General features: G+C 49.9%; 1 pseudogene; it reads left to right on the top strand.

Moving 5' to 3' along the window:
* LOC135554946 (WASP homolog-associated protein with actin, membranes and microtubules-like) overlaps positions 1 to 22,037 on the top strand; it is a 33,005-nt pseudogene extending 10,968 nt beyond the window's left edge.
* The last annotated feature ends 1,110 nt before the right edge of the window (positions 22,038 to 23,147 follow it).

The raw sequence follows: 23,147 nt of genomic DNA, 5'->3' as shown, positions 1-23,147 counted from the left end.
TTTGAAAACGTGAGATCCTCTAATACGCTAGTCTGTTTCGTGTAAATATAATTTGATTGATTAGCGTAATATAATAGAATGTATTGATTGATTGACAGATCCTTCAGAGTCATGGAGGTGCAGACAGAATGATTCTACTGCTACAGATCTACCACGAGGAGGACCTAGCCTACCAGGACCTGGTCACCGTAGCAACCACCTTCTACCAGTACCTGCTGCAACCCTTCAGAGACATGAGAGAACTGGCAGGGCTCTACAAGATGGAGATACTGGTAGGTGGAGACACACACACACCCCACACACACACACACACACACACACACACACACACACACACACACACACACACACACACACACACACACACACACACACACACACACACACACACACACACACCACCCTCCCTTCAGAGACATGAGAGAACTGGCAGGGCTCTACAAGATGGAGATACTGGTAGGTGGAGACACACACACACACACACACACACACACACACACACACCACCCTCCCTTCAGAGACATGAGAGAACTGGCAGGGCTCTACCAGATGGAGATACTATTCCGACACACTACGCAGAAACCCACGCTCGTACACACACACACACACACACACACACACACACACACACGCTGATTGGTTGTAATTTAGCGTGAACCAGAGACACCGTCTGCTCATGAGTTTTTGATACAAGGTGGAATCCAACTGTTCTGGTCTCTCTCACCAAGCTGAGGTCACAAAGACACATTTCACTCATTTAGAATAACAGATATATGCTCTGGTCTCTGTCACCAAGCTGAGGTCACAAAGACACATTTCACTCATTTAGAATAACAAATATGCTCTGCCACGTTCACAGGAGTCAAATAATCAACGTTTTGAATTCTATTATCATGTTCATGTCATTTTTGTGCCCAAACTCAACTCATTTGTGAAAACTGCTAATTTCTCTGTTTAAACGTGAGGGGAAAGCTGTGTTGTTTCATAAACCCTTATACAACATGAAAACAACATTCTGTGGACACCTTTTAAATGAGCGGATTCGGGTATTTCAGCCACACCCATTGTTGACACGTGTATAAAAATCGAAAAAAACACACAGCCACGCAATCTCCATAGACAAACGTTGTCAGTAGAACGGCCTTACTGAAGATCTCAGTGACTTTCAACGTGGCATGGTCATAGGATGCCACCTTTCCAACATGTCAGTTCGTCAAATTTCTGCCCTAATAGAGCTATCCCGGTCCAACTGTAAGTGCTGTTATTGTGAAGTGGAAACGTCTAGGAGCAACAACGGCTCAGCCGCGAAGTGGTAGGCCACAAGCTCACAGAACGGCACCGCTGAGTGCTGAAGCGGAAAAATCATCTGTCCTCAGTTGCGACACTCACTGCCAAGTTCCAAACTGCCTCTGGAAGCAACGTCGGCACAATAACTGTTCATCAGGAGCTTCATGAAATGGGTTTCCATGGCCGAGCAGCTGCACACAAACCTAAGATCACCATGTGCAATGCCGAGCGTCAGGCTGGAGGTTGTAAAGCTCGCCGCCATTGGACCCTGGAGCAGGAAACGCTTTCTCTGGAGTGATGGCTTCACCATCTGGCAGTCTGACGGACGAATCTGGATTTGGTGGATTCCAGGAGAACACTACATGCCCGAATGCATAGTGCCAACTGTAAAGTTTGGTGGGGGAGGAATAATGTTCTGGAGCTGTTTTTCACGGTTTTGACCCCTTAGTTCCAGTGAGGGAAATCTTAATGCTACAGCATACAATGACATTCTAGCAAAATGTTTGGCAAAGCCATTTCCTGTTTCAGCATGACAACGCCCCCGTGCACAAAGCGAGGTCCATACAGAAATGGATGGTCGAAATTGGTGTGGAAGAACTTGACTGGCTTGCACAGGAGCCCTGACCTCAACCCAATCGAACACCTTTGTGATGAATTAGAATGGCGACTGCAAGCCAGGCCTAATCGCCCAACATCAGTGCCCGACCTCACTAACTCTCTTGTGGCTGAATGGAAGCAAATCCCTGCAGCAATGTTCCAACGTCTAGTGGAACGCCTTCCCAGAAGTGTGGAGGCTGTTATAGCAGCAAAGGGGGGACCAACTCCATATTAATGCCCATGATTTTGGAATGATATGTTCAACGAGCAGGTGTCCACATACTTTTGACCATGTAGTGTATGTCTATGTCCCTCTTCCTGCGTTTTTAACAGGCAGGCCAATGAATTGGTGACGCTGATCTGATCAGTAAAAAAAAAAACAATTGGTGAAAAGAATATTGGAAAAGAATTGGTCTGCCTGTCTAAACACAGCCACAGTGTCCCCCCTCTGATGTCGCTGTTTTAATCCCCCCGATGTCGCTGTTCTAATCCCCCCCCGATGTCGCTGTTCTAATCCCCCCGATGTCACTGTTCTAATCCCCCCGATGTCACTGTTCTAATCCCCCCGATGTCGCTGTTCTAACCCCCCCCGATGTCGCTGTTCTAACCCCCCGATGTCGCTGTTCTAATCCCCCCCCGATGTCGCTGTTCTAACCCCCCCCGATGTCGCTGTTCTAACCCCCCCGATGTCGCTGTTCTAATCCCCCCGATGTCACTGTTCTAATCCCCCCGATGTCACTGTTCTAACCCCCCGATGTCGCTGTTCTAACCCCCCCCCCGATGTCGCTGTTCTAATCCACCCCCGATGTCGCTGTTCTAACCCCCCCGATGTCGCTGTTCTAACCCCCGATGTCGCTGTCCTAACCCCCCGATGTCGCTGTCCTAATCCCCCCGTTGTCGCTGTTCTAATCCCCCCATGTCGCTGTTCTAATCCCCCCATGTCGCTGTTCTAATCCCCCCATGTCGCTGTTCAAACCCCCACATGTCGCTGTTCTACCCCCATGTCGCTGTTCTAAACCCCCCATGTCGCTGTTCTAACCCCCCATGTCGCTGTTCAAACCCCCCATGTCGCTGTTCAAACCCCCCATGTCGCTGTTCAAACCCCCCCATGTCGCTGTTCTAACCCCCCATGTCGCTGTTCTAACCCCCCATGTCGCTGTTCTAAACCCCCCCATGTCGCTGTTCTAACCCCCCATGTCGCTGTTCTAACCCCCCCATGTCGCTGTTCTAACCCCCCCATGTCGCTGTTCTAACCCCCCCCCCATGTCGCTGTTCTAACCCCCCATGTCGCTGTTCTACCCCCCATGTCGCTGTTCTAACCCCCCCATGTCGCTGTTCTAACCCCCCCATGTCGCTGTTCAACAATGTAAAGCCTTTCTTCTGTTCTCTCCTGGCCCCTATCAGAAGTCTCTGGATGAGGAGGAGTTGGGTCCTAAGAGGATCGCAGCACTGGAGAGAGAGGCAGAGGAGTGGAGGAGGAGAGGAGAGGATGCAGTCTCCTCCATACAGGACATCACAGTCAGCTACTTCATAGAAACATCCAAAGCCCTTGGAGGTAGAGAGAGTGTGTGTGTATGAAGCATTAAGAGCCCCCTAATAGCAGCTCTCCACAAACCCTCTCAGCTGCCCCCCTAATAGCAGCTCTCCAGACCCCCTCAGCTGCCCCACCCCTTATAACAGCTCTCCACAGACCCTCTCAGCTGCCTCCCCCTTATAGCAGCTCTCCACAGACCCTTTCAGCTGCCTCCCCCTTATAGCAGCTCTCCACAGACCCCTCAGCTGCCCCCCTTTAGAGCCACTCTCCAGACCCCCTCAGCTGCCCCCCTTTTAGAGCCACTCTCCAGACCCCCTCAGCTGCCCCCCCTTTTAGAGCCACTCTCCAGACCCCTCAGCTGCCCCCTTTTAGAGCCACTCTCCAGACCCCTCAGCTGCAGCCCCCCTTTTAGAGCCACTCTCCAGACCCCCTCAGCTGCCCCCTCCACCTTTAGAGCAGCTCTCTAGACCCCTCAGCTGCATATAGGGAAACCTTGTGCCAAATGAACCCGTCTGTGTGGTTGATCTGTGTGACCAGGTATGCTACGTGTGATGGGGGAGGATAAGCGTGGTTTTGGTCAGGCCTCCTGGGCCTCAGCAGCTCCTAGACTGGAGAAGCTGCGTTTCCTGCTGGCTAAAGAGACCCTGCAACACATGAGAGCAACTGAGATGTGTCTGCACCGCAAGAAACACACCATCAGAGAGAAGGTACTGTGTGTGTGTGTGTGTGTGTGTGTGTGTGTGTGTGTGTGTGTGTGTGTTTTAAAAGGCCATTCTCTGGATTGGTATTCCTATCTGATCAGATTCCCTGGGGGTGTCTGTAGCTGCTGTCTGTAGCTGTGTCTGTAGCTCTGTCTGTAGCTCTGTCTGTAGCTGTGTCTCTGTCTGTAGCTCTGTCTCTGTCTGTGTCTGTAGCTCTGTCTGTGTCTCTGTCTGTAGCCGTGTCTCTGTCTGTGTCTCTGTCTGTAGCCGTGTCTCTGTCTGTGTCTCTGTCTGTAGCCGTGTCTCTGTCTGTGTCTGTCTGTAGCTGTGTCTCTATCTGTAGCTGTGTCTCTGTCTGTAGCTCTGTCTGTAGCTGTGTCTGTCTGTGTCTCTGTCTGTAGCTGTGTCTCTGTCTGTAGCCGTGTCTCTGTCTGTAGCCGTGTCTCTGTCTGTGTCTCTGTCTGTAGCTCTGTCTGTAGCTGTGTGTCTGTCTATAGCCATGTCTCTGTCTGTGTCTCTGTCTGTAGCTCTGTCTCTGTCTGTAGCTCTGTCTCTGTCTGTAGCTCTGTCTGTCTGTAGCTCTGTCTGTAGCTCTGTCTCTGTCTGTAGCTCTGTCTCTGTCTGTCGTCTCTGTCTGTAGCTGTGTCTCTGTCTGTAGCTGTGTCTCTGTCTGTAGCTCTGTCTGTAGCTGTGTCTCTGTCTGTAGCCGTGTCTGTCTGTAGCTCTGTCTGTAGCCGTGTCTCTGTCTGTAGCTCTGTCTGTAGCCGTGTCTCTGTCTGTAGCCGTGTCTCTGTCTGTAGCTGTGTCTGTAGCCGTGTCTGTCTGTAGCTCTGTCTGTAGCCGTGTCTCTGTCTGTAGCTCTGTCTGTAGCCGTGTCTCTGTCTGTAGCCGTGTCTCTGTCTGTAGCCGTGTCTCTGTCTGTAGCTGTGTCTCTGTCTGTAGCTGTGTCTCTGTCTGTCTCTCTGTCTGTAGCTGTGTCTCTGTCTGTAGCCGTGTCTCTGTCTGTAGCTCTGTCTGTAGCCGTGTCTCTGTCTGTAGCTGTGTCTCTGTCTGTAGCTGTGTCTCTGTCTGTAGCTCTGTCTCTGTCTGTAGCTGTGTCTCTGTCTGTGTCTCTGTCTGTAGCCGTGTCTCTGTCTGTAGCTGGGTCTGTAGCTGTGTCTCTGTCTGTAGCTCTGTCTGTAGCTGTGTCTCTGTCTGTAGCTGTGTCTGTAGCTCTGTCTGTAGCTGTGTCTCTCTCTCTCCGGGTCTTTGATCTTTCTATAGAGCTGAGTGTGAACAGAGAATTCTCTGTCAGACAGACAGACAGCTACCCTCCAGCTGTATGTCTACGTGTGTCAACTACCAACACTAGTCTGGATTCTGAACATCTCACAACTCTAGGAACAAGAAAATCGCTTCTCAACTTTCAGAACTTTGTTTCTTAATGGGAAAATAGAACCGTTTTTTTTTTCTTCCATTTCCTGAAAAGTTTATCTTTTGGAGATCAGAGCTTTTCATCCAACATCGATATGCAGAAACCTATATACTGTTTGACATCACATTGTAAGAAAGCAGGTCAAGAGATTTGATCTGTCTAAATATATGGACTTCCTGTATGGAATATCTATAGCTAACCCGCGTGGAAAAACTGTTGTCCAGGTTATTCTAGATATATTACTGACCCAGTGAGAAGGTGTAACCCAGGCCATAATAAAATACTGCATTGGAGGTACTATACTGTACGGCTACTCCTCTAGTCAGCCCCTCTCCTAACCAGGTGTGTTTGTTCCTCCTCCAGACTATCCCAGGTGATAACCATCTGTATCCAGCCCCTGTTTGTTTTAGTGATGTCAGAACCCCCCTTCTGACCACTTAGTGTCAGTATTATAGTCTCCCTCTGTGGGTTCTCTCCTACATTAACAATGTTCATGTTGTCTTAGGTCTGGGAGTGCTGAGACCAGCAGTACTGTAGTCTCCCTCTGTAGACGGGTTCTCTCCTACATTAACAATGTTCCTATTGTCTTAGGTCTGGGAGTGATGAGACCAGCAGTACTGTAGTCTCCCTCTGTAGACGGGTTCTCTCCTACATTAACACTGTTCATGTTGTCTTAGGTCTGGGAGTGATGAGACCAGCAGTACTGTAGTCTCCCTCTGTAGACGGGTTCTCTCCTACATTAACACTGTTCATGTTGTCTTAGGTCTGGGAGTGATGAGACCAGCAGTACTGTAGTCTCCCTCTGTAGACGGGTTCTCTCCTACATTAACAATGTTCATGTTGTCTTAGGTCTGGGAGTGTTGAGACCAGCAGTACTGTAGTCTCCCTCTGTAGACGGGTTCTCTCCTACATTAACACTGTTCATGTTGTCTTAGGTCTGGGAGTGATGAGACCAGCAGTACTGTAGTCTCCCTCTGTAGACGGGTTCTGTCCTACATTAACAATGTTCATGTTGTCTTAGGTCTGGGAGTGCTGTAGTCTCCCCTCTGTAGACGGGTTCTCTCCTACATTAACAATGTTCATGTTGTCTTAGGTCTGGGAGTGTTGAGACCAGCAGTACTGTAGTCTCCCTCTGTAGACGGGTTCTCTCCTACATTAACAATGTTCATGTTGTCTTAGGTCTGGGAGTGCTGAGACCAGCAGTACTGTAGTCTCCCTCTGTAGACGGGTTCTCTCCTACATTAACAATGTTCATGTTGTCTTAGGTCTGGGAGTGCTGAGACCAGCAGTACTGTAGTCTCCCTCTGTAGACGGGTTCTCTCCTACATTAACAATGTTCATGTTGTCTTAGGTCTGGGAGTGTTGAGACCAGCAGTACTGTAGTCTCCTCTGTAGACGGGTTCTCTCCTACATTAACAATGTTCATGTTGTCTTAGGTCTGGGAGTGCTGAGACCAGCAGTACTGTAGTCTCTCTGTAGACGGGTTCTCTCCTACATTAACAATGTTCATGTTGTCTTAGGTCTGGGAGTGATGAGACCAGCAGTACTGTAGTCTCCCTCTGTAGACGGGTTCTCTCCTCCATTAACAATGTTTCTGTTGTCTTAGGTCTGGGAGTGTTGAGACCAGCAGTACTGTATTCAGTGCCTGACTTGTACTGTAATAGGTGCTGCTACTCATTTTGTGTGCAGGAGCTCCAGCAGTAGTTTCTAGTTAATATTCTATAAGAGGAACAGGAGCTCCAGCAGTAGTTTCTAGTTAATATTCTATAAGAGGAACAGGGGCTCCAGCAGTAGTTTCTAGTTAATATTCTATAAGAGGAACAGGAGCTCCAGCAGTAGTTTCTAGTTAATATTCTATAAGAGGAATGGGAGCTCCAGCAGTAGTTTCTAGTTAATATTCTATAAGAGGAACGGGAGCTCTAGTTAATATTCTATAAGAGGAACAGGTGCTCCAGCAGTAGTTTCTAGTTAATATTCTATAAGAGGAACAGGTGCTCCAGCAGTAGTTTCTAGTTAATATTCTATAAGAGGAACAGGGTGCTCCAGCAGTAGTTTCTAGTTAATATTCTATAAGAGGAACAGGTGCTCCAGCAGTAGTTTCTAGTTAATATTCTATAAGAGGAACGGAGCTCCAGCAGTAGTTTCTAGTTAATATTCTATAAGAGGAACGGGAGCTCCAGCAGTAGTTTCTAGTTAATATTCTATAAGAGGAACAGGAGCTCCAGCAGTAGTTTCTAGTTAATATTCAATAAGAGGAACAGGTGCTCCAGCAGTAGTTTCTAGTTAATATTCTATAAGAGGAACGGGAGCTCCAGCAGTAGTTTCTAGTTAATATTCTATAAGAGGAACGGGAGCTCCAGCAGTAGGACATTTGAGGTGCTGGTACTCAGCTCCAGTGAGTTCCTGCCCAAGGCAACCACATACTATATTATACTATGTTGTGAGTTCTAACAACCATATACTGATATATACCTATATACTGTTCTATCCTAGACTGTTATGTAGTGTTATAACCATACTGGAGTTGTTGTAACCATAGTGTTCTATATTGTATCCTAGATGGGAGGTCTGTCTGGCCAGGACCAGAGGGGACCAGAGACGGTAGATAATCTAGAGCTTCAGTACTATGAGGCTCAGCTAGAACTCTACGATGCCAAGTTTGAGATCCTCAAGAACGAAGAGCTTCTATTGGTCGCTCAGATCGACACCCTGCGACGCCAGATAAAAGGTAGGTTACGCACACACACACACATCTATACATTTAGATTTTTCAAATGACTGAAGATGCCAGTCTCACAGTCCGACATGTTGACATCAGATGTCTGTGGGTCGAGAAGAGCAGCGTGGCTTCCTCTACTGTCCCTAGATGGAGATCTACTTCTGCTGCACCACTGGATGACAAATCATGTCACAAAAGCAGATTTTCTGCATGTGAATTCCTTAATTACTGCCCATGGGGAAAATACTGTTTGTTTCCAAGGGTGTGTGTGTGTTTCTGTCTGCCATCCTTGGCAGGGCTTCGGGTACTTGGCTCTAGAGTCTAGATGTATTTTTATAACATGAGAGAGGAAGGCAGCAACCCCGACCACTTCATTGTTCTTCCCTGATGAAAAGAGAGAGAAAGCAAAAGAAAAGAGGAGGGTGAAAGAGTGGGAGCAAAATAGAGAGAGAGAGGAGGGGGGAGGGAGAGAAGGAGGGATAGAGGGGGAGGGGGAGGGAGAGAAGGAGGGATAGAGGGGAGGGAGGAGGGGGAGGGAGAGAAGGAGCGATAGAGGAGGAGAAGGGGGAGGGAGAGAAGGAGCGATAGAGGAGGAGGGGAGGGGGAGGAGAGGAGGAGGGAGGGAGGAGTGTGGGGGGGAGGGAGAGAAGGAGGGAGAGAGGAGGAGGGGGAGGGAGAGAAGGAGCGATAGACAGGGAGGAGGGGGAGGGAGAGAAGGAGGGATAGAGGAGGAGGGGGAGGGAGAGAGGAGGAGGGGGAGGGAGAGAAGGAGGGATAGGGAGGGGGGGAGGGAGAGAAGGAGGGATAGAGGGGGAGGGAGAGAAGGGAGGGAGGAGATGGGGGGAGGGAGAGAAGGAGGGATAGAGGGGGAGGGAGAGAAGGAGGGATAGAGGGGTGAGGGGGAAGGAGGGATAGAGGAGGGAGGGGGAGGGAGAGAAGGAGCGATAGAGAGGGGGAGGGAGAGAAGGAGGGAGAGAGGGGGGAGGGAGAGGGAGAGGAGGGATAGAGGGGGAGGGAGAGAAGGAGGGATAGAGGGGGAGGGAGGGGGAGGGAGGGAGAAGGAGCGACAGAGGGGAGGATAGAGGGGGAGGGAGAGAAGGAGGGGAGGGAGGAGGGGGAGGGAGAGAAGGAGCGACAGGGGGAGGAGGTGGGGGAGGGAGAGAAGGAGCGATGGAGGAGGGGGGGGGAGGGAGGAGGAAGGAGCGATAGGAAGGAGGGGGGGGAGGGAGAGAAGGAGCAAAAGAGGGGGAGGGAGGGAAAGAAGGAGGGACAGGGAGGAGTGTGGGGGGAGGGAGAGAGAGCAGTGGGGAGAGGGAGAGAAGGAGCTGCAGAGGAGGAAGAAGTGACAGTGGGGGATGGAGGGAGAGATGGAGCAACAGAGCGGGGGGAGGGAAGGGGTGAGGGAGAGAAGGAGAGACGGGGGAGGGAGTTTAGGAGCAACAGAGTGGGGGGAGGGGAGAGAGACAGGAGGGGGAGGGAGAGACAGGGGGGGGGGGAAAGGAGCGACATAGAGGAGTGCGGTGGGAGGGAGAGGAAGGAGAGAGGGAGCAACAGGGAGGAGGGAGAGAACAACAGAGGAAGAGGAGATGGGAAGCGACAGATGTCTGCTTATCAGATTGTGTCTGCAGTGATTTATAGAATGTTTCAGCTCTTTCAGAGCTGAAAGAGGAGGTGGTGTGTGTTTCAGAGCTGAAAGAGGAGGTGGTGTGTGTTTCAGAGCTGAAAGAGGAGGTGGTGTGTGTTTCAGAGCTGAAAGAGGTGGTGTGTGTTTCAGAGCTGAAAGAGGTGGTGTGTGTTTCAGAGCTGAAAGAGGAGGTGGTGTGTGTTTCAGAGCTGAAAGAGGAGGTGGTGTGTGTTTCAGAGCTGAAAGAGGAGGTGGTGTGTGTGTTTCAGAGCTGAAAGAGGAGGTGTGTGTGTGTTTCAGAGCTGAAAGAGGAGGTGGTGTGTGTTTCGGAGCTGAAAGAGGAGGTGGTGTGTGTTTCGGAGCTGAAAGAGGAGGTGGTGTGTGTTTCGGAGCTGAAAGAGGAGGTGGTGTGTGTGTTTCGGAGCTGAAAGAGGAGGTGGTGTGTGTGTTTCGGAGCTGAAAGAGGAGGTGGTGTGTGTGTGTTTCGGAGCTGAAAGAGGTGGTGGGTGTGTGTGTTTCGGAGCTGAAAGAGGAGGTGGTGTGTGTGTGTTTCGGAGCTGAAAGAGGAGGTGGTGTGTGTGTGTTTCAGAGCTGAAAGAGGAGGTGGTGTGTGTGTGTTTCAGAGCTGAAAGAGGAGGTGGTGTGTGTGTGTTTCAGAGCTGAAAGAGGAGGTGGTGTGTGTGTTTCAGAGCTGAAAGAGGAGGTGGTGTGTGTGTGTGTTTCAGAGCTGAAAGAGGAGGTGGTGTGTGTGTGTTTCAGAGCTGAAAGAGGAGGTGGTGTGTGTGTGTGTTTCAGAGCTGAAAGAGGAGGTGGTGTGTGTGTTTCAGAGCTGAAAGAGGAGGTGGTGTGTGTGTTTCAGAGCTGAAAGAGGAGGTGGTGTGTGTGTTTCAGAGCTGAAAGAGGAGGTGGTGTATTATGATGTGTGAGGATCCAGAGGAGCTCCAAAGCCTGTCACAGATAGCTGCACCTTTAGACCCCATCCACGCACCTGTCAATCACCTGGGGCGACGCCTACAGCAGCTGGAAGCCAAGAGAGGGAACATCTGTGCCCGCCGAGCATACCTCCGCAACAAGAAGGTACCCTGAGGGGGGGTTTGAACCTACCTCCACAGTGAGAAGGTAACGGGGGGTGTGTGTGTGTGTTAACCTACCTCCACAGTGAGAAAGTACCAGGGGTGTGTGTGTGTGTTAACCTACCTCCACAGTGAGAAGGTACAGGGGGTGGGTGTGTGTTAACCTACCTCCACAGTGAGAAGGTACCAGGGGGTGTGTGTTAACCTACCTCCACCACAGGGGGTGTAAGAATGTACCAGGGGGTGTGTGTTAACCTACCTCCACAGTGAGAAAGTACCAGGGGGTGTGTGTCCACAGTGATGTTAACCAGGGGGTGTACCTCCACAGTGAGGAGGTACCAGGGGGTGTGTGTTAACCTACCTCCACAGTGAGAAGGTACCAGGGGTGTGTGTTAACCTACCTCCACAGTGAAGATGGTACCAGGGGGTGTGTGTTAACCTACCTCCACAGTGAGAAGGAATGTACCAGAGTGAGGAGGTACCAGGGGTGTGTGTTAACCTACCTCCACAGTGAGAAGGTACACAGCAAGGGTACCAGGGGGTGTGGTAACCTACCTCCACAGTGAGATGGTACCAGGGGGTGTGTCCACAGTGAGAAACCAGGGGGTGTGTGTTAACCTCCACAGTGAGGAGGTACCAGGGGGTGAGTGGTAACCCTACCTCCACAGTGAGAAGGTACCAGGGGTGTGTGGTAACCTACCTCCACAGTGAGAAGGTACCAGGGGGTGTGTGTTAACCTACCTCCACAGCAAGAAGGTACCAGGGGGTGGGGTTAACCTACCTCCACAGTGAGGAGGTACCAGGGGTGTGTGTTAACCTACCTCCACAGTGAGGAGGTACCAGGGGGTGTGTGTTAACCTACCTCCACAGTGAGGAGGTACCAGGGGGTGTGTGGTAACCTACCTCCACAGTGAGGAGGTACCAGGGGGTGTGTGGTAACCTACCTCCACAGTAAGAACGTTGTAACGTGGTGTCTGTTGTGTTGTAATGTGGTGTCTGTGTTGTGGTGTCTTTTGTAACGTGGTGTCGTGTCTGTGTTGTGTGTGTGTGTGTCGGTGTGTGTAACATGGTGTGTGGTGTTACAGGATCAGTGTGTGGAGGCTAACGAGCAGAAGCGCCGTCTGGCCCAGCACAGCTCCACTCACTTTACCCAGCACCACGGAGTAGCCCTGGTGAGTTACCATGACAACATGCACACACGCTCTTAAAGGATCCCTTTACCCAGCACCACGAGAGTAGCCCTGGTGAGTTACCATAGTAACGAGGGCAAACCCACCCACGGAAACACCCACACTGGAGACACCATCCTCGGTTTACATGATCTCTCTCTGTCTCTCTCTGTCTCTCTCTCTCTGTCTGTCTCTCTGTCTGTCTGTCTCTCTCTCTGTCTCTGTCTCTCTCTGTCTCTCTCTCTCTGTTTCGGTCTCTTCTATAGCTACCTAAAATGTTCCTAAAGCAGTGGGGTTAACTTTCTCAGTTGATTCCAGCAGTCTTGTCTTATTTCCTCCGTGTCCTCCAGAAGAGAGAGAAGAGGAGAGAGGAGGAAGAGAGGAGGAAGGAGTGGATGGACCAGGAGAGAGAGAGAACCCTGAGCAGGCTCCGCTCCTTCAGAGAGGTAATCAGTCAACCCGTCACGTATCCTCTCATGGATGGAGGGACTGAAGGAAGATGGGAAGGATGTGTTACTGAAGTGTGTTTTCCTGCTGTCTTTCCTGTAGAAGCGACAGGGAAGTTACGTCCTGAAGACTCCACGATCCAAGATGGCTGCCAGGGAGCCGCAGTGTTCCGACCTCTCCCAGCCTCTGTCAATCATTAGCATCGGCCCCTCCCCTTCATCTAATGGGGCCGCCCCCCAGAAAGACCCCCAGGAAACTCAAACCAAAAGACATCCCCGTCCAAATCTTCACTCCTCCTCTCCCTCCGCCAACTACACCTCCCACTACAGCTGTACCCCCACCTCAGACCTCCTCTCCTCCTCCCCCTCCTCCTCCCCCTCCCCTACCCCCACCTCCTCCCCCTCCACCCCACCCTGCCCACACCCCCTGTAAGACAGAGGTAGGGGACTCCCCCATGCCTCTCAGTGAGAGAGAGGCCGCACCCTTCCCTGCCAAAATGACCCTGAAGCAGAACCTAGGTGAGAATGATCCACCTTCCAGTGCCGGTCTGTTTCTGATGCAGTAGCTACTTGTCCCGGCTCATTATTTCTCCTACTGTTGTAAAAAGGGAAAGTCTCTGTCTTCTACAAGTTTCTACTGTAGCTGCACCTTGTGACAGCTCTCTTGACAGCTTCTACTCTCTTTCCATATCTGCTCTCTCGTTTCTCTCTCTCCCACCTGTCTTCCCCTGCTTCTACTCTCTTTCCATATCTGCTCTCTCCCACCTGTCTTCCCTGCTTCTACTTTCTTTCATATCTGCTCTCTCTTGCTCTCTCCCACCTGTCTTCCCCTGCTTCTACTCTCTCTCTCTCTCTCCCACCTGTCTTCCCCTGCTTCTACTCTCTTTTCATATCTGCTCCCTCTCGTTTCTCTCTCCCACCTTTCTTTCCTTACTTCTTCTCTCTCTCTCTCTCACCTCTTCCACCTGCTTCTTCTCTCTCTCTCTCTCTCTCCCACCTTTCTTCCCTGCTTCTTCTTCTCTCTCTCTGTCTCTCTCTCTCCCTCTCTCTCTCTCTCTCTCTCTCTCCCTCTCTCTCTCTCTCTCTCTCTCGGTCTCTCTCTCACCTCTTCCCCTGCTTCTTCTCTCTCTCTCTCTCTCTCTCTCTCTCTCTCGGTCAGGTTCTATCACCTCTTCCCCTCTTCTTCTCTCTCTCGGCTCTCTCTCACCTCTTCCCCTGCTTCTTCTCCCTCCTGGTCCTCTCCCTCTCTCCCTCCTCTCTCAGGGATAACATCTGTCTGCCATCAGACTTCTCTCTCTCGGTCAGCTCTCATCACATTTCTTAATGACTGTCTTCTTCCCTCTCTTCATCCCATTAATGACTCTGTCTTACATCCCTCCTCTCTGATCTCTCTCCCACCTTTCTTCCCCTGCTTCTTCTTCCTCTGTCTCTGTCTCTTTCTCTCTCTCTCCCTCTCTCCCTCTCTCTGTAGCCTTTTCTCTCTCTCTCTGTCATCTCAGATTTTCACCTCTTCCCCTGCTTCTTCTCCTCTCTCCCTCTCTCCCTTCTCTGTCTCTCTCTCTCTCTCTCTCTCTCCCTCTCTCGGTCATCTCTCTCACCTCTTCCCCTGCTTCTTCTAACCAAATCTCTCTCTCTTGTTTCCTTTCTCCCACCTTTCTTCCCCTGCTTCTTCTGAGGAGACTCTCTAGCTGTTCTCTGAAAGAATCTCTCCGTTTTGTCTCTCTCTCACCTCTTCCCCTGCTTTTCTCTTAACTCTCTTGTATCTCTCTCTCCCACCTTTCTTCCCATCCTCTTGTTTTTTCACATATCTCTTCATTCCAGGTTCTATGGACGAGGTGTTGGCATCATTACAGCGTGGTCAGGTCAGGCTGAAAAAGATGTCCAGCCCCTTGCCCCTCCTGGAGGCCTGGCGGACACCTCCGGTGGCAATCTTCCAGGGATAACATAATGTCTGCCATCAGACTTGGGGTCAAACTACAGAAAGGTCAGCATCAGGCATCACATTACATTAATGACAATGTGCAGGAGTTACATCACATTAATGACAATGTGCAGGAGTTACATCACATTAATGACAATGTGCAGGAGTTAGCCATGAAGCATCACATTAATGACAATGTGCAGGAGTTAGCCATGAAGCTATGTTGCATCACATTAATGACAATGTGCAGAAGTTAGCCATGAAGCTACATAATGGCTTTTCTTTAAGTGATTTAAAAAAAATATATGTTTGAAAAGAGTGACACTGGACATAATTAATTGTTAAAGTTATTTCTGAATGTTTATCAAGGTTAATGAATGTGCTCTGTGTCCACCACAACCCTGTTACATGACTTCTATAGGAACAATCTGACCGAGTTACACCCCCTGCTACGTGACTTCTATAGGAACCCTCTGGACCGATTACACCCCTGCTACGTGACTTCTATAGGAACCCTCTGGACCGATTACACCCCCTGCTACCTGACTTCTATAGGAACCCCTCTGGACCGTTACCCCCCCATTAATGACTTACACCCTGCTATGACTTTAGGAACCCCTCTGGACCGATTACACCCCCTGCTACTGACTTCTATAGGAACCCCTCTGGACCATGACACCCTGCTAATGACTTCTATAGGAACCCTCTGGACCGATTACACCCCTGCTACGTGACTTTATAGGAACCCCTCTGGACTCTGGACCGATTACACCCCTGCTACCTGACTTCTATAGGAACCCCTCTGGACCGATTACACCCCCTGCTACCTGACTTCTATAGGAACCCTCTGGACCGATTACAACCCTGCTACGTGACTTCTATAGGAACCCCTCTGGACCGATTACACCCCCTGCTACGTGACTTCTATAGGAACCCCTCTGGACCGATTACACCCCTGCTACGTGACTTCTATAGGAACCCCTCTGGACCTGCTACGTGACTTCTATAGGAACCCTCTGGACCCCTGCTACGTGACTTCTATAGGAACCCCTCTGGACCGATTACACCCCCTGCTACGTGACTTCTATAGGAACCCCTCTGGACCGATTACACCCCCTGCTACGTGACTTCTATAGGAACCCCTCTGGACCGATTACACCCCCTGCTACGTGACTTCTATAGGAACCCTCTGGACCGATTACACCCCCTGCTACGTGACTTCTATAGGAACCCCTCTGGACCGATTACACCCCTGCTACGTGACTTCTATAGGAACCCTCTGGACCGATTACACCCCCTGCTACGTGACTTCTATAGGAACCCCTCTGGACCGATTACACCCCCCTGCTACGTGACTTCTATAGGAACCCCTCTGGACCGATTACACCCCTGCTACGTGACTTCTATAGGAACCCCTCTGGACCGATTACACCCCCTGCTACGTGACTTCTATAGGAACCCTCTGGACCGATTACACCCCTGCTACCTGACTTCTATAGGATTACACCCCCTGCTGCGTGACTTCTATAGGAACCCTCTGGACGTGACCCCTCTGGACCGATTACACCCCTGCTACGTGACTTCTATAGGAACCCCTCTGGACCGATTACACCCTGCTACGTGACTTCTATAGGAACCCCTCTGGACCGATTACACCCCCTGCTACGTGACTTCTATAGGAACCCCTCTGGACCGATTACACCCCCTGCTACGTGACTTCTATAGGAACCCCTCTGGACCGATTACACCCCCTGCTACCTGACTTCTATAGGAACCCCTCTGGACCGATTACACCCCCTGCTACGTGACTTCTATAGGAACCCCTCTGGACCGAACCCCTGCTACGTGACCTATAGGAACCCTCTGATTACACCCCTGCTACGTGACTTCTATAGGAACCCTCTGGACCGATTACACCCTGCTACGTGACTTCTATAGGAACCCTCTGGACCGCTACGTGACTTCTACAGGAACCCCTGCTACGTGACTTCTATAGGAACCCCTGGACCGATTACACCCCCTGCTACGTGACTTCTATAGGAACCCCTCTGGACCGATTACACCCCCTGCTACGTGACTTCTATAGGAACCCCTCTGGACCGATTACACCCCCTGCTACGTGACTTCTATAGGAACCCCTCTGGACCGACTTCTATAGGAACCCCTGCACCCCTGACTACGTGACTTCTATAGGAACCCCTCTGGACCGATTACACCCCCTGCTACGTGACTTCTATAGGAACCCCTCTGGACCGATTACACCCCCTGCTACGTGACTTCTATAGGAACCCCTCTGGACCGATTACACCCCTGCTACGTGACTTCTATAGGAACCCTCTGGACCGATTACACCCCTGCTACGTGACTTCTATAGGAACCCCTCTGGACCGATTACACCCCCTGCTACGTGACTTCTATAGGAACCCCTCTGGACCGATTACACCCCCTGCTACGTGACTTCTATAGGAACCCTCTGGACCGATTACACCCCCTGCTACGTGACTTCTATAGGAACCCCTCTGGACCGATTACACCCCTGCTACGTGACTTCTATAGGAACCCTCTGGACCGATTACACCCCCTGCTACGTGACTTCTATAGGAACCCCTCTGGACCGATTACACCCCCTGCTACGTGACTTCTATAGGAACCCTCTGGACCGACAGACCCTGCTACGTGGACTTCTATAGGAACCCTCTGGACCGACCCCTGCTACGTGACTTCTATAGGAACCCTCTGGACCGATTACACCCCCTGCTACGTGACTTCTATAGGAACCCTCTGGACCGATTACGTGACTATAGGAACCCTTCTGCTACCTGACTTCTATAGGAACCCTCTGGACCGATTACACCCCCTGCTACGTGACTTCTATAGGAACCCCTCTGGACCGATTACACCCCCTGCTACGTGACTTCTATAGGAACCCCTCTGGACCGATTACACCCCCTGCTACGTGACTTCTATAGGAACCCCTCTGGACCGACCGACACCCCCTGCTACGTGACTTCTATAGGAACCCCACTGGACCGATTACACCCCCTGCTACCTGACTTCTATAGGAACCCCTCTGGACCGATTACCCCCTGCTACGTGACTTCTATAGGAACCCCTCTGGACCGATTACACCCCCTGCTACGTGACTTCTATAGGAACCCTCTGGACCGATTACACCCCCTGCTACGTGACTTCTATAGGAACCCCTCTGGACCGACACACCCCCTGCTACGTGACTTCTATAGGAACCCCTCTGGACCGATTACCCCCTGCTACCTGACTTCTATAGGAACCCCTCTGGACCGATTACACCCCCTGCTACGTGACTTCTATAGGAACCCCTCTGGACCGATTAACCCCTGCTACGTGACTTCTATAGGAACCCTCTGGACCGATTACACCCTGCTACGTGACTTCTATAGGAACCCCCTGGACCGATTACACCCCCTGCTACGTGACTTCTATAGGAACCCCTGCTACGAGACTTCTATAGGAACCCCTCTGGACCGATTACATCCCCCTGCTACGTGACTTCTATAGGAACCCCTCTGGACCGATTACACCCCTGCTACGTGACTTCTATAGGAACCTCTGGACCGATTACACCCCTGCTACGTGACTTCTATAGGAACCCCTCTGACCGATTACACCCCCTGCTACGTGACTTCTACAGGAACCCCTCTGGACCGTTTACACCCCCCCTGCTACGTGACTTCTATAGGAACCCCTCCGGACCGATTACACCCCCTGCTACGTGACTTCTATAGGAACCCCTCTGGACCGATTACACCCTGCTACGTGACTTCTATAGGAACCCCTCTGGACTGATTACACCCCCTGCTACCTGACTTCTATAGGAACCACTCTGACCGATTACACCCCCTGCTACCTGACTTCTATAGGAACCTCAACCTGCGGGATCAATACCTGTTAGTGAAGGTGTCAGAGATGACTCTGGGATCAATACCTGTTAGTGAAGGTGTCAGAGATGACCTACAGGATCAATACCTGTTAGTAAAGGTGTCAGAGACGACCTGCGGGATCAATAACGGTTAGTGAAGGTGTCAGATAGAGATGACCTACAGGATCAATACCTGTTAGTAAAGGTGTCAGATAGAGATGACCTACAGTATCAATACCTGTTAGTAAAGGTGTCAGATAGAGATGACCTACAGGATCAATACCTGTTAGTGAAGGTGTCAGAGATGACCTGCAGGAGCTAGCAGGGATTTGTAGTTTTGCATGATGTGTATTTTGATGCTAATTAGCATTTTAGAATCAGAGTAAATGAAGATGAATATATTGATAAAAATCACCTTGTCTGAGAGAGACTTGGTTATCAGAACACCATCCCAGGGTACACCGAGGGTACAGGTTACACCTACACTGTATATAGCTACTGACCCTGGAACTGTCCCTGTATATAGCTACTGACCCTGGAACTGTCCCTGTATATAGCTACTGTCCCTGTATATAGCTACTGACCCTGTATATAGCTACTGACCCTGAACTGTCCCTGTATATAGCTACTGAACCTGTATATAGCTACTGTCCCTGTATATAGCTACTGACCCTGTATATAGCTACTGTCCCTGTATATAGCTACTGACCCTGGAACTGTCCCTGTATATAGCTACTGACCCTGGATATAGCTACTGAACCTGTATATAGCTACTGTCCCTGTATATAGCTACTGACCCTGTATATAGCTACTGTCCCTGTATATAGCTACTGACCCTGGAACTGTCCCTGTATATAGCTACTGACCCTGGAACTGTCCCTGTATATAGCTACTGACCCTGGCTACTGTCCCTGTATATAGCTACTGACCCTGGAACTGTCCCTGTATATAGCTACTGACCCTGTATATAGCTACTGACCCTGTATATAGCTACTGACCCTGTATATATAGCTACTGACCCTGTATATAGCTACTGACCCTGTATATAGCTACTGACCCTGTATATAGCTACTGACCCTGTATATAGCTACTGTCCCTGTATATAGCTACTGTCCCTGTATATAGCTACTGACCCTGTATATAGCTACTGACCCTGTATATAGCTACTGACCCTGTTCTTCTGGTCTTTATTCATGTTATGGATTTCTACTGATATTAATTACTGCATTGATGAGAAAGAAAGGAATTTGTCCCTGTAGTAGTGCTACTGACCAAGACTGTAGTAGTGCACGTGACCAAGACTGTAGTAGTGCACGTGACCAAGACTGTAGTAGTGCACGTGACCAAGACTGTAGCTACTGTCCACATGACCAAGACTGTAGTAGTGCATGTGACAGACTGTAGTAGTGCACGTGCCCAAAGACTGTAGTAGTGCACGTGACAAAGACTGTAGTAGTGCACGTGACAAAGACTGTAGTAGTGCACTGACAAAGACTGTAGTATAGCACTGGACAAAGACTGTATAGTGCACTGTCCCTGTACAAACACTGTAGTAGTGCATGACAAACACCCAGTATATGAGCTAAAGACTGTAGTACTGCACGTATGACAAAGACTGTAGCAGTGCACGTCCCTGATAAACACTGACCCTGGTGCACGTGACTAAGACTGTAGCGGTGCACTGACAAACACTGTCCCTGTATATGCACTGACAAACACTGTAGTATAGCTACGGACCCTGCACGTGACAAACATGTAGTGGTGCACTGAAACACTGTAGTGGTGCACGGACAAACACTGTAGTGGTGCACGTGACAAACACTGTAGTGGTGCACGTGACAAACACTGTAGTGGTGCACGTGACAAAGACTGTGGTGGTGCACGTGACAAACACTGTGGTGGTGCACGTGACAAACACTGTGGTGGTGCACGTGACAAACACTGTAGTAGTGCACGTGACAAACACTGTAGTAGTGCACGTGACAAACACTGTAGTAGTGCACGTGACAAAGACTGTAGTAGTGCACGTGACAAACACTGTAGTAGTGCACGTGACAAACACTGTAGTAGTGCACGTGACAAACACTGTAGTAGTGCACGTGACAAACACTGTAGTAGTGCACGTGACAAACACTGTAGTAGTGCACGTGACAAACACTGTAGTAGTGCACGTGACAAACACTGTAGTAGTGCACGTGACAAACACTGTAGCAGTGCACGTGACAAACACTGTAGCAGTGCACGTGACAAACACTGTAGCAGTGCACGTGACAAAGACTGTAGCAGTGCACGGACAAACACTGTAGCAGTGCACGTGACAAACACTGTAGCAGTGCACGTGACAAACACTGTAGCAGTGCACGTGACAAACACTGTAGCAGTGCACGTGACAAACACTGTAGCAGTGCACGTGACAAACACTGTAGCAGTGCACGTGACAAACACTGTAGCAGTGCACGTGACAAACACTGTAGTAGTGCACGTGACAAACACTGTAGCAGTGCACGTGACAAACACTTGAAACGATGGGTAGCCCTCTGAACTGGGTCCCACTGGCCAACTTGATGACCCTGCTCTGTGATGTCCCCTCCAGGTGGTCCCAGCGACGCCCCTGCCCCAGGACAGCAGGGACACGGATCTGCAGAGGAGCATCAAGGCAGCCATGCAGAGGATGAAGAAGGTCTCCTCCGACTCGGATGATGAAGATGAGGAGAGAGGAGAGGACAACACGCTCTCGGCTGAGTGGGACAGCTGAGAGGAGACGTATGCACGGACAGACAGACAGACAGACACACGGACACATCCATAAAACAGGCGTACTGCGTGTGTGTGTGTGTGTGTGTGTGTGTCTATACAGCGGGGGGAACAAGTATTTGATACACGGCCGATTTTTGCAGGTTTTCCTACTTACAAAACATCTAGATATACTTATGTCATGCAATTAAATGCAAATGAATTACTTAAAAATATTAAAATGTGATTTTCGTTTTAGATTCCGTCTCTCACAGTTGAAGTGTACCTATGATTAAAAATAATTACAGACCCCTACATGCTTTGTAAGTAGGAAAACCTGCAAAATCTGGAGTGTATCAAATACTTGTTCTCCCCACTGTATAGACACACACACACGTACAAAACATTCACTAATCAATAGGTTAACCATGTTGCCAAGGGTTTAGTCGTGTGATTAGTCAGGTTTACTGTTTGATGTAAAACTTGATCCATAGAGAAGAGATCGTATCTTAAAACACCCTGAAGCACTGTGCCCAAATATCCACAACCTGTTACCAGGGTTCAAGGCTACAGCCTCTTTTCACCAAGCTTTGAAACTAGCTGTTATCTGGCTAAAAAGATCCCACCAATTCCAGATTTTCATGAATTCTTGTTTGTACGCTTGTCTAGTCTTCCGTTTGCAAACAAGCCTGAGGACTTGACATTGAAGTATTGTCCAACTGCTTTACACACACAGAGAGACACAGAGAGAGAGAGAGAGACACAGAGAGAGAGAGACAGAGAGAGAGAGACACAGAGAGAGAGAGAGACACAGAGAGAGAGAGAGAGAGAGAGAGAGAGAGAGACAGAGAGAGAGAGAGAGACAGAGAGAGAGAGAGAGAGAGACAGAGAGAGAGAGAGAGAGACACAGAGAGAGAGAAAGACACCAGAGACAGAGACACAGAGAGGGAGAGAGACACAGAGAGAGACACAGAGTGGGAGAGAGACACAGAGTGAGACACAGAGTGGGAGAGAGACACAGAGAGAGAGAGAGACAGACAGAGAGAGAGAGACACAGAGAGAGAGAGACACAGAGAGAGAGAGACACAGAGAGAGAGACACACAGAGAGACACAGAGAGAGAGACAGAGACAGAGACTGTGTCTATGTTTGCAGGCCCCTGCAGCGTGTTCAACTAGAACAGGTGGCAGACCTTACCGTGTGATGCGGTTCAGGTTGTCATCGTATCACACTACATCTCCCTTAATGTTTGTCTCGTTGGAACTGGTGTCCGCCCTGCGTAACATAACTGACCAACCATTGAAGGGGAAATCATTTATTTGATCGTTTTTTTTTTGTTTGTTTCTGCTTCATGATTTTATCTACAGATGAAAACGAGCTCGTTTTGCCAACTCCGGCACATTTACTTTGATGAGGAAAACTGAAATGTTGATGACTGTGCACTCTGTGTCCGACAACGCCATAAAATAACCCTTCAACTATGACCTCTGCCCTTCATGAACGAATGAACAGAATAGAGCTTTACCCAGTTTACCATCATGAACTAAAACAGTAGGATGAAGTTGACCCCGTAGGCACAACAGCCCTAGGATCAGCCCCCCCCCCCCCCAATCCCAACCTTAACCATTAGGGGGAATAATCTAAAACTGGCCTTGGGTCAGTGTCTCGGGGCCAACGTCACCCGAGCATTTCTAATGATGCTACGTTATTACATTGCACTTGATTTGACCGGATTGTCATGGAGACGCCAAAGGCCGTGTTCCAGACTGCCTGCAAAAGCAGCAGCTTTAAGACAAATGAAACAACGATTGGGTGCGTGATCGCGATGTAGGTGGCCTGGAACATGGCCAGATGTATGAATGAGCACCAGTGCACTGATTTAATATTGTCAACTGTCAAACCCAGTTTCCATTCAACTGTTTAAGTGTTATTTTAAAGTGAGAACGTTATGCTCAAGTGCCTTGGGGACTGTAAGTTATTACGAGCTGTCATTTACCAATAAACTGTCGTTGAATAAGGTTTCTGTAGTGTA

This window comes from Oncorhynchus masou, chromosome 2, assembly GCF_036934945.1.
Source record: "Oncorhynchus masou masou isolate Uvic2021 chromosome 2, UVic_Omas_1.1, whole genome shotgun sequence".
Lineage (NCBI taxonomy): Eukaryota > Metazoa > Chordata > Actinopteri > Salmoniformes > Salmonidae > Oncorhynchus > Oncorhynchus masou.
Note: the sequence above shows the minus strand (reverse complement) of the source record. Positions and strands in the feature narration are given on the sequence as shown.